This window comes from Sus scrofa, chromosome 14 (assembly GCF_054392235.1).
Source record: "Sus scrofa isolate SSC_HxYL_T2T_F1_AM1 chromosome 14, Sscrofa_HxYL_maternal_Yorkshire_Landrace_v2.0, whole genome shotgun sequence".
Lineage (NCBI taxonomy): Eukaryota > Metazoa > Chordata > Mammalia > Artiodactyla > Suidae > Sus > Sus scrofa.
Genome location: NC_139396.1, coordinates 74381204 through 74393720, shown reverse-complemented (window position 1 = coordinate 74393720; position 12517 = coordinate 74381204). Strand labels below are relative to the sequence as shown.

Genomic DNA, 12517 nt, shown 5'->3' with positions numbered 1-12517 from the left:
AAGCAGGAGTTGCAATACCCATATCAGAAAAAATAGATTTTAAAACGAAGGCCATAAAGAAAGTCAAAGAAGGACCTTATTTAATGATAAAAGGATCCATTCAAGAAGAAGATATTTTACTTATCAATATACATGCCCCTAATATAGGATACTCAAACACATACAACAAATAATAATAGACATAAAAGGAGTAATTGATAGGAATACAGTAATAGAAGACTTTGACACTCCACTCACATCAATGGACAGATCCCCTATAAAGAAAATCAGTAAGCCAACAGAGATCCTAAATGACACAATATAAAAGTTAGACTTTATTGACATTTCCAGGACATTACATCCAAGAAAATCAGAATATACATTCTTTTCATATGCACATGAAACATTCTCAAGGATTGACCACATACTAAGATACAAAACTAAACTCAAATTTAAATAGAAATTATTTCAAGTATATTCTCTGACCACAGTGACATGAAACTAGAAATCAATAACACAAAAAGAAATGAGAAAAAAACTTACTACATGGAGACTAAACAACATGCAACTAAAAAACCAGTAGGTCAACAAGGATAACAAAAGGGAAATTTAAAAATACCTCAAGACAAATGGTAATGAAGATACAACCATTCACAATTCTGGGATGCTGCAGAAGCAGTTCTTAGAGGGAAGTTCATACTGATACAGGCCTTCCTTGAAAAAGAAGAAAAATCTCAAATCAACAACTTACCCTATAACTAAAAGAATCAGAAAAATAAGAACAATCAAAACCTAAAGTCAGCAGAAGGTAGGAAATCATAAAGATCAGAAAAGATCTGATCTTTAAGGTAGGAAATCATAAAGATCAGAAAAGATCTGATCCATAAAATAGAGATTCAAAAAACAGTAGAAAAGGTAGGAAATCATAAAGATCAGAAAAGATCTGATCCATAAAATAGAGATTCAAAAAACAGTAGAAAAAAGTCAGTAAAACCAAGTGCTGGTTCTTTGAAAGGGTAGACAAAATTGACAAACTTGTGGCCAGACTCACCAGGAAAAGGAGATAAAGAACTCAAAATAAGAAATGAAAAAGGAGAAATCTCAGTGTATACTGCAGAAATACAAAAAAACATAAGAGGATACTATGAGCAATTGTATGCCAACAAATTTGACAGCCTAGAAGAACTGGGCAACTTTCTAGAGACTGATATAGCCTGCCAAATCTGAATCAAGAAGAAATAGATCAACTGAATAGACCGATCACTAGAAATGAAATTGAATATGTAATAAAAACACTCCCTACAAACAAAAGTCCAGGAACAGATGGCTTCACAGGTGAATTCTACCAAACATAGAAAGAACTTATACCCATCCTTCTTAAACTCTTCCAAAAGATTGAAGAAGGAATACTCCCAAAGACATTCTATGAAGCCACCATCACCCTAATAGCAAAACAGGACAAAGATACTACCAAAAAAGAAAATTATAGGCCAGTATCTTTGATAAATATAGACACAAAAATTCTCAACAAAATTTTAGCCAAACGAATTCAACAATATATAAGAAGGATCATACATCATGACCAAGCAGGATTCATCTAAGTTCACAAGATGGTTCAACATGTGCAAATCAATCAACATCATACACCACATTAAAAAAGTAAAAAAAAACACATGATCATTTCAATAGATGCAGAAAAAGCATTTTACAAAGTCCAACATCCTTTCCTGATAAAAACTCCTACCAAAATGTGTATAGAGGGAACATATCTCAACATAATAAAAGCCATTTATGACGAAACCACAGCCAATATAATACTCAATGGAGAAAAGCCTTCCTGCTAAAATTTGGAAAAGACAAGAATGCCTACTCTCACCACTTTTATTCAACATAGTATTGGAAATCCTAGCCACAGCAATCAGACAAACAAAACAAAAGGTATCCAAATTGGAAGAAAAGAGGTAAATTTATCACTCCATGCAGATGACATGATACTATATATAGAAAACCCTAAGGACTGCACACAAAAACTACTCCAACTGATCAATGAATTCAGCAAAGTAGCAGGATAAAAAATTAACATTCAGAAATCAGTTGCATTTCTATACCCTAACAATGAAATATTAGTAAAGGAATATAAAAATACAATGCCTTTTAAAATTGCACCACAAAATTCAATTACCTGGGAATACACCTGACCAAGGAGGTGAAAGACTTATATGCTAAGAACTATAAAACACTAATCAAGGAAATTAAAGAGGATGTGAAGAAATATAACGATATTCCATGCTCCTGGATTGGAAGACTTAATTGTTAAAATGGCCATATTACCCAAAGCAATCTACAGATTCAATGCAATCCTTGTCAAATTTCCCATGACATTTTTCACAAAACTAGAACAATCTAAAAATTTATATAAAACAATAAAAGACCCACAATTGCCAAAGCAATCCTGAGAAACAGAAACCAAGCAGGAGGCATAACTCTCCCAGACTTCAGACAATATTACAAAGCTACACTAATCCTAAATGTCCATCGACAGATGATTGGATTCGGAAGAAGTGGTATATATACACAATGGAATACTACTCAGCCATAAGAAAGAATGACATCATGCCATTTGTAGCAACATGGATGGAACTAGAGAATCTCATAATGAGTGAAATGAGCCAGAAAGACAAAGACAGATACCATATGATATCACTTATAACTGGAATCTAATATCCAGCACAAATGAACATCTCCTCAGGAAAAAAAATCATGGACTTGGAGAAGAGACTTGTGGCTGCCTGATGGGAGGGGGAGGGAGTGGGAGGGATCGGGAGCTTGGGCTTATCAGACACAACTTAGAATAGATTTACAAGGAGATCCTGCTGAATAGCATTGAGAACTATGTCTAGATACTCATGTTGCAACAGAAGAAATGGTGGGGGAAAAAATGTAATTGTAATGTATACATGTAAGGATAACCTGACCCCTTTGCTGTACAGTGGGAAAATAAAAAAATAAAAAAAAAATAAAATAAATAAATAAATAAATAAAAATAAAAAAAAACAAAGCTACACTAATCAAGACAGTGTGGTACTGGTACAAAAATAGACATACAGACCAATGGACCAGAATAAAGAATACAGAAATAAACGCAGATACCTATGGTCAATTAATCTTTCACAAAGGAGGCAAGAGTATAAAATGGGAAAAAGTTTCTTCAGCAAGTGGTGCTGGGAAAACTGGACAGCAGCATGTAAATCAATAAAACTGGAACACACCCTCAACTCACACACACAAAAACTCACAGTGGCTTAAAGATAAGACAAGACACCATAAAATTCCTCAAAGAGAACATAGGCAAAACATTCACTGACATCAAATGTACAACTTTTTTATTAGGTCATTCTCTCAGCAATTGAAATAAAAACAAAAATTTACTAATGGGACCTAATCTAACTTACAAGCTTTTGCATAGAAAAGGAAACCATAAAAAAAAAAAAAGAGTGAACCCATGGAATGGGAGAAAATCGTTTCAAATGATCCAACTGATGAGGGCTTAAACTCCAAAGTATACAAACAACTCGTACAACTCAATAGCAAAAAACCAGACAACCCAATTAAAAAATTGGCAGAAGACCTGAATAGACATTTCTCCAAAGAAGACATAAGGATGGCCAACAGGCACATGAAAAAATGTACAGCATCACTAATTATTAGAGCATAATAATCAAAACTACAGTGAGGTACCACTTCACACCAGTCAGAATGGCTATCATTAGTAAGTTTACAAATAACAAATGCTGGTGATGGTGTGGAGAAAAGGGAACCATCCTGCACTGTTACTGGGAATGTAAATTGGTACAACCACTATAGAAAACAGTATGGAGCCATCTCAGAAAATTAAATGTAGAACAACCATATGATCCAGCAGCCTCACTCCTGAGCATCTAACCAGACAAAACTTTCATTGAAAAATATACATGCACCTGTATGTTCATTGCAGCACTATTCACAATAGCCAAGACATGGAAACAATGTAAATGTCCATTGACAGCTGAATGGATTAAGATGTGGTCCATATACACAAGGGAATACTACTCAGCCACAAAAATAACAAGGTAATGCTATTTGCTGCAACATGGATGGAACTACAGCTTCTCCTATTGAGTGAAGTAAGTAAAAAAGAGAAAGACATATGATGTGATACCACTTATATGTGGAATCTAATATATGACATGAATGAATCTATCTGCAGAAAGGAAACAAACTCATGAAAATGGAGAACAGATTTGTGGTTGCCAAGGGGGAGGGGGACAGACTGGGGTGAACTGGGAATTTGGGGTTAGTAGAAGCAAATCATTGCATTTGGAGTGGATAAGCAATGAGACCCCGTTGTACATAGCACAGGGAACTATATCCAATCACTTGTGATGGAACATGATGGAGGATAATGTAAGAAAAAGATTGTGTATATATGTATGACTGGGTCATTTTTCTGTACAGCAGAAATTGACATGCTAATGTAAATCAACTGTAGTAAAATTTTTTTAAAAAATAAAAGGTAAGGAGATACTTGGGATTGGCATCAAGGAATTCACTGAATAGAAAATGGCTTGTTAAAATAAAAATCAGTGATCTAGAGATGAGAGCCTGTTTGATTTGAGGATATCTACTTTCCTTATCTAATAATTTAAAGAACCTTTCATTGTATGGTATTCGATGTCTGATATTAACCTTAAAAATTTCTTTATAAAATATGGCAATTTAGAAAGTCAGAAACCATTGTATTCTCTTAAGGATTTGTGCCCTCTAAAAATTCATTTTCACTCCATTTGGGGTGATAGCATCCTAGAGAATGCATCCTTTGAGCATTTACCCGGGTAATATTAAGGCAGAAGTGACTCCACCACCACCCCTTTGTTTCTACTGCCCCACAAGCTGTGCAGTGTTGACAAGATTCCTTCTCAGCTCCTTCCTCCATTGCCAGCTCTGTGTTGGAATCCTCTAGCCCTTCAGGACTGGTTCCTGATCACCTGCTGCCCCTAGAGAAGGATTTCTGTGAAAATGTCTATAGGGCAGTCCCTTAATACTTGGTTTCTGAGCAATAAAAAAAAAAAGATCACTCTTTTTTTTTCTGAGGCAAAATAAGATGATCCAAGCACAATTTCATTCATCTTCCTGCTTGTTACTGCTTTCTTCAGCCCCATGGGCTCAGGGAGTCCACAAAGCTGGCTATGTTCTGGCTGGCACATCTTCCTGTTTGCACCACTCAAGTGCAGTTGAGATAAAGGGCTGCCTGGACACATCCACCCAGTTGTGTTTTTTAGTATGATTTATACAGTTAGGGTTAGGGTTACAAATGTTTTCTTGGGTGGTTTTAAATCATACAGATGATATCAGAATAATATAAACCCAAGAGGGAACTGTTTGTGGAAAAGAAACCAGGATTCTTGACAAAAAGAACTTGAATTTTAGGCTCTCCAAGGCCCTTGTTAGTGGAGCTTCCATGGTGTTTTATAAGCAGCGCCTCCCCCCATTACTCTTAGGAACAGGTGGTGTCTAGAGCTAAATGTGTTTGCGTCTGAATGTCGAGGCACAGGCATACCTCATCATTGCTATGCTCTTTGTTTCATCTAATCCTTTGCTTGCTTTCTATTCACAATTAATTTTGTATTGAACACACATGCTTTGATGACAGTTAAATACTTGTCTTTGACATGATGACAAGAATAATTCTGCAGTGAATCACACAAGTGGCCTACCTTTTTGAAAAGGTGTCAATCCCTTCTTCACTTTGCTTTCCATAAACCTGAGTGATTTGAATATTCATTTTGGTTGCATCTATCTAAGGCAAGTGTTTACAACAGTTTGATGTTATTTGGGACAAACTGTCTTCCATCCTGTCCCATTGGCTTGTGCTATGTGATATTACAGAAACCTCAGCTCTACTTGATGTTTGCTCCAAAGCCAGCAGAAAAAATCTGGAACAGAACAAAATATTTGATATCACATAACAGACATTTTGAGAAACTGGACTAGCATAGAGAGTATGCTTAATTTCATATAGTTCCTTAAATTCAATCCAGCTAAGATTAAGGAGGATTAATTCAATGTACAGAGTAGAAATTGAATGTGTATTTTATTTTGTGATTAGTTTCTTGGGAGCGCCTGTCCTTATGGAACAATGGCTCTTAGTGGAAATACAGCTAGGTTCTAGGAAACCACAGTCTGAGCCTTTCTAGAGGATGATTTCCTGACAGTCATATAAATATTAATATTTTCAAAATACTGTGTGCTTACCCTGTGTTAGAACAGTGCTAAATATTTCCTTGGTAATATTTCATTTCATCCTTAAAACAGTGTGCAATATAGTTACTATCTCTGTTTAATAGATGGGTGTAGTTATCCACAGGTAGTTAAGTAAATGTCCAAATCAGATTTCAAACAAACGAGTGTTTGTGGTTCTGGTTAAAGATGTTTGTGATCTCCAGACTAAAAAATGAGTCTCATAGACTGATCAGAGAAAAAGTTATCTTTTTATAGAAGATGCTTTTTATATTCCTTTCTGTGTGTCACAATAATAGCTCATTAAATTAAAAAAATTAAGGCCAGAATAAAAATAGGAAAAGTTAGGAAATAAAAGTAACTGGAAGAAAAAATAAAGTTGGAAACAAGAGACCCAAATTTGGAAAGGGAAAAATTTAATATATCTGAAAATGTAATTATTTAGTTGCATTGCTATGACATACCCATGATAATAAATTTTTATTAGCAGTGAAGCTAGAATAAGAAAGGCTAGTAACTGCTTAAGCAGCAGCTAGTGAGGAAAAAATTTTTTTGGAGTTAGACTTATAACCAAATTCCAATAATGTCATTTTATTCCTCTAAGTAGGATCATCCAGGGCTTTGAATATAGTGTTCTCTATGCAACTTGGAAACTGATCAGTGGTCTTATGTAAATAATGTATAACTGATATAAAAGATGACAAGTAGAATTCCTAAATTTCTATATATGGTATAGATTTTCCAACTAGATAAAAATTGAGGGAAGAAGAGCAAACTGTTCAAATATGAACATGTGCTGGTGGGACGCTGCCATTGTGCTCAGCTTCCCTGATTATCAGCTTTTGATTATCAGCTCTTCAGGAACAGAATTAAGTATTGTGGGAAAACCAAACTCGATTTGAATTTCAAAATCAATTTTAATAATATCTTAGAAGCCATACTTCATATGATCGTTGATCAAAGATTTTTTTAAATTAAATGATAGTTTAATTTTGAGGAATAATCTTTGTAAAATTCCGTCACTAAGTTCCCCTAAAATTTAGATTCAAATAGGTGACGTCATGTTATCAGTACGGAAAATAACTATTAATGTATGTCTTAAATTAGAAGGATATTTCCCTTTCTTACACCACAGAGGACTATGTCCAGTCTCTTGGGATAGAACATGATGGAAAATGGTATGGCTGGGTCACTTTGCAGTACAGCAGAAATTGACACAACCCTGTAAATCAACTATAATAATAATAATAAAAAAAACAGAAGACTTGGTCTATAGGATAGTACTCTCTGGGATGAGGAGTAGAAACTCTGACAGGCATTTCATTCACTTTCTACTGAATGTTGTTTGAAGGGTACCTTGTTCAGCAATGTGAACTAGAATGAAATATACTGGTATCTTCTTTCCAATGAAGACATAGCAGCTTACACTAATGACTGTGAGTTATCAGTAGTGGTGTAAACTGTGTTCTTTTTTGTTGCCAGATAATATTTTTCTTCTCTTCAGAAAATTATTTAATAGATTGATAATTTGTAAATCAAGAGAAGGAGGAAAAGTTTAAGGTACATTGACAAGGATGGAGATGGGAAAATCAGTAGGAAGGAAAGTGGTTGCCAAAATTGCATCTCAAGCTCATGGATAAAAGGTATTGAACAAGGGGATAAATTATAACTTTGTGAGACTTTGGAGTGATGGATTATAGGATGAAAAAAAAAGGCCCAAAAAGGATAGAAACCCATGATATCAGAGGCTACCTGATAGCAGACTGAAGAGGTGATTTTGCAGTCACCCTTACCATCTGCTACTGAGGTTAGGGAAAGGAGATACATGTTAACATTTCATTGTCCTCCTCTGATGTGAAGAAAACAGTTTCATCTGTCAATATGCGTTGCTCACACATGCTGTTTTCAAAAGAAAAAAAAAACCCTGTGTATGGAGAAAATTTTATGAAATCAACTTCACAGATTTCATGATCAACTAAAGAATAGGACAAGTGGTTTGTGCTTCTGAGTAACTTTGCTTGTTCCGCTTGGCTCTTTAAAGAAAAGAAAAAGAATTATTCCTGCATGCCCTTCTGAATTGCCACATCCTACTAGCCAGGCACCATGTCTTTTGTTTTAGGAGATTGCCACAGAAGCTGACAACAGGTTAACTCCATAATGGACAACAAATTATAAGGGCATGCTGGTATGTTTATTATTCCTAGACACTCATTATAAATTATGTTTTAAGCCAGCATGTGTGATTGGAAAATTAAGTAAAGTTAATGTTTTAATTTTGGCTTCTTTTCATGACTTTACACATAATATGTATATCCCCTAGAATGTAATTTGGTATAAGAAATGACTTCTGACTTCCCAGAGACATCTGTGTCAGATATTACAAATTTTAAATTTTAGAAGTTGACAAAGGACTTATTTTATTAATTTTGAGTTCCATAAGTTTCCTTCTAAAGATAAATTGAAAAATAGCACAAATCTTTAACCCTAGGCACATGAATGCAATGAAGGGGAAAAAAGTAATCCAGGTCATGATTTTTGTTATAAATATTTGACAGCAGATAACCAATTATAAGATTCATTTTTCTTTTTCAACAGATTTTTAGTTTACCATTATCAAATATTTGCTTCTGAGTTAAAACCTACGCAAGATAGTGTGCCAGTACACTTTTTTTAAATTAAAGAACAGTTGATTTACAATGTTTCTTCAATTTCTGTTGTACAGGAAAGTGACCCAGTCACACACAGTTCCCTGTGCTGTACAGTAGAGCCCCCACCCACCCACACTGCCCATCCATTGCAAATGTTAGTTTACATCCACCAACCCAATTCCCCATCCATCACACTCCCTTCCGCCTCTCCCTGGCAACCACAAGTCTGCTGTCCAAAACCATGATCTGTTTCTATTTTGTAGATAGGATCATCTGTGACATATATTAGATTCTACATGTAAGTGATATTATATGGCATTTCTCTTTCTTTTGACTTACTTCACCTAGTATGAGAATCTCTAGTTCTATCCATGCTGCTGCAGATGGCATTATTTTATCCTTTGTTATGGCTGAGTAGTTTTTATTGTATATACATACTACATCTTCATCTTTTTTTTTTTTTTTTTTTTTTTTTTAGGGCCGCACACCTGTGGCATATGGAAGTTCTCAGGCAAGGGGCCGTCAAATTGGAGCTACAGCTGCTGGTCTACGCCACAGCCACAGCAATACAGGATCCAAGCTGTGTCTGCAACCTACACCACAGTTCATGGCAATGCCAGATCCCTGACCCACCAAGCAAGGCCAGGGATTGAAACTTTGTCCTCATGGATACTAGTCAGATTCATTTCTGCTGCACCACAAGCACTCCCCATACTACATCTTCTTAATCCATTCATCTGTCAGTGGATATTTAGGTTGTTTCCACATCTTGGCTATTGTAACTAGTACTGTGATGAACATAGGGGTGCTAGTATCTTTTTGAAGAAATAAACTTATCACCGTTTGCAGATGACATGATACTATACTTGGAAAACCCTAAAGACACTACCAGAAAGCTATTAGAACTCATCAATGAATTTGGCAAAGTTGCAGGACACAAAATTAATACACAGAAATCCTCAAGTGTTACACGCTGTCCCACTGCAGTACCAATATCAACATAATTTCTCCCTGAGAAACCCTGAGGGAAAAAGGTAAAATACTGAAACTTTCAGTTTCTTCATTTAAAGCAAACAGATTCTACCTACTTTGCACACTACAAATTGGGTAAATGTCATTAAACATATTTTCCATTATGCACATAGATTTTCTTGTTCACCATTTTATCACTAGTGGCTAGTACAAAATAACTGTTCATTTTGTTTGGCTTTCTTGTAGTGTTTTTTCAACATTTACAAGAAATCCATTAAAGCACTCCTTTATGCATTTATTTATTAACATTTACTGGAAGATGTACATTACTATTGAATTTAATAAGCAATTAATAATGACCAAATCCACGCTAGAGTGGTGTAGATGCAATTTCTTGAAAAACAACAAAAAATATACATATGATCATAATAAAATACTGCAAAGTTCTGACGTTTATTTAATTATTCTTTCCAAAATTAAATTTAGGCTAGTTTTACAATCTAGTGAGTCCTTTGGATGGTTGGTTTCTTCATTGCAGCTTCATAGCACCCTCGTGCAGTCATTCTTGGTGTCTACAGATTCTAGTCTAAGGGTCCTTGTGTTGCTTATCTCTGTATGTTAGATGTCTATCTGACTTATGATTTTGAAGGCTGAAACATCTTTCTTCTTTCTCTAATCCATAGTATTTTGCCTCAGTTAATTTTTCTTGATGACTCTAGATGTCCAACTCTCTCAATCTCAAAAGGATTCTTGTAAATATAGTCTACTTAGTAACATCAAACACATTTTAACTGTGAGCTCCCACACAACTTTTTCATATGGATTAACTTTTTTGGAAGAGTCAGGATGGAAATGTTATGCTTTTAATATTTTTAACCATGTGAAGATATAATTTGTCTTGACATTTGGATTTTTCTTTGTTTGTAACAACATATAAGTTGGATTTAAGATTTGATGCCAGGAAATCACAAGAGAAGACTATATAAGGGTTTAGTTAATGTATCTTTTATTTTTAAAGATGATAGTTTACCAAAGGATCAGACTGTATATAATTAAAGTTTTCAGATGTAAGGAGTCTATAATCCATATTGTTTATATAGTTTAGCATTCAATAAATTAAATAAACTGTTAATAATGCCCACATGTAACCATTAGGATGCAAATGAGGAGCAATTTACTATAATAAAAAGGTCAAAATTGAAATAACTCCAGCCTTCTCACTCTGCCTTGCATCCTTTTCCCTGGTCTAATTTTACAACACTTGAATTAGGCAATTGTTACCTTAAACAAGCTCCACCAGTGTGATGCCAGTGTATAGCAGTTGTATTTATATCTTTCTCCCATTGCCCTTCTTGTCATCTCAGTGGCTCTGATCATTTCCCTGCCCCTGTATGAAAATTCAACAGTCCAGGGGCTTTCTGGTCCTCCTGTCATACACAGGGACTGAACTTAGTAATTAGGCTACACACTCCATCTTTTGGTCAAAAGTCTAACATGGCTTGAGAGAAGGTCTTGGAAGGTCTTCTCTTCACTCTCAGGAGCATGGCTTTTTAGTCAAAGGGAAGTCAGAGGAAGAGGGTCATTTTTGGAGACTTGAGCTCTCTTGCAAAGAGAGAGGGTTAAGGGTTCTGCTTCATTGCTCCAAAGTACTGTTTGCTTACCTCTAACACTTAGCTATTATCACGCTTTATGGATACCAACTGTTTCCCCTCTTGAAAGACAGCACTTAGTGTTTTCTGCATCTGTGCTTTCCCAATACCTCATAATAGGCACCAGAGGACGTATGCTGGGTGAACAAACTCATAACTGGAATTCTCAAAGCTCTTGTGGAGCTTTTAAGAAATTCAGATGCTCTGACTATACCTGGGAGATTTGATTCAATAGATTTTTTTGTTTCATAGAGAGTCTTAACTTACAGCAGAGTTGAAAGCCAGTGAGCTGCATGTTTAAGTTTTCATAAACTTAATAGTGCCAACACACTTTAAGGGATATTTACACTTTTAACCTAAAAATGAGTTTTAGAATAAGAAATCTTATGAGGTTTGTCCAGTTTTTCCTCATTCTGAGTAAGATCACTAAAAATACTCTTGTATCTTTTAAGACTGACAAGTAAGTATTGATTTCAGTATAAATCCTCTGGGATAGCTATGCCCGCTTTCCCACTTATTCTGTTTTATGCAAATGGTCAAAGTTTAAATGTATCTCTGACCTCAACATATCTTTATTTTTTTAAGAAAGAAGCTCTTATAGATAACTATGATATTAAAACATTGTACCATCAGGACACCATGATGCAAATAGTCTCCCCTTCTCATATTGACATGTAGGTCTATTGGCGCTTTGATAATTTTATCTCTTATGAATTATTCTACTCTAAAAAAAAAAGGATTCATGTTTTTAATGGTGAAAAAGATGAAAGAGTCTATAGGAAATTTATATAACCTCCAAAATAGATGGTGTATAGATAGAGTTAGTTTTTATTTTAAAAGGAAATGGATAATATAGGATTCAGATTTACTGATTTGCTTAGATTACACCAAATTTCTTTAATAATTCAACAAATATTTACTGTGAATATGTAAGGCCTACTCTACATTTGGTTGTCATAAAATGGTAGGATTATGCTGTATGTTTAGGATGCT

At 34.9% G+C, this 12517-nt stretch overlaps 1 protein-coding gene across 10 annotated transcripts in view; it reads left to right on the top strand.

Annotated features, from left to right (window-relative positions):
• The window catches only part of CHRM3 (cholinergic receptor muscarinic 3), a 542465-nt gene that overhangs the window by 20439 nt on the left and 509509 nt on the right, over nt 1-12517 (top strand). The gene's annotated exons all lie outside the window — the stretch shown is intronic.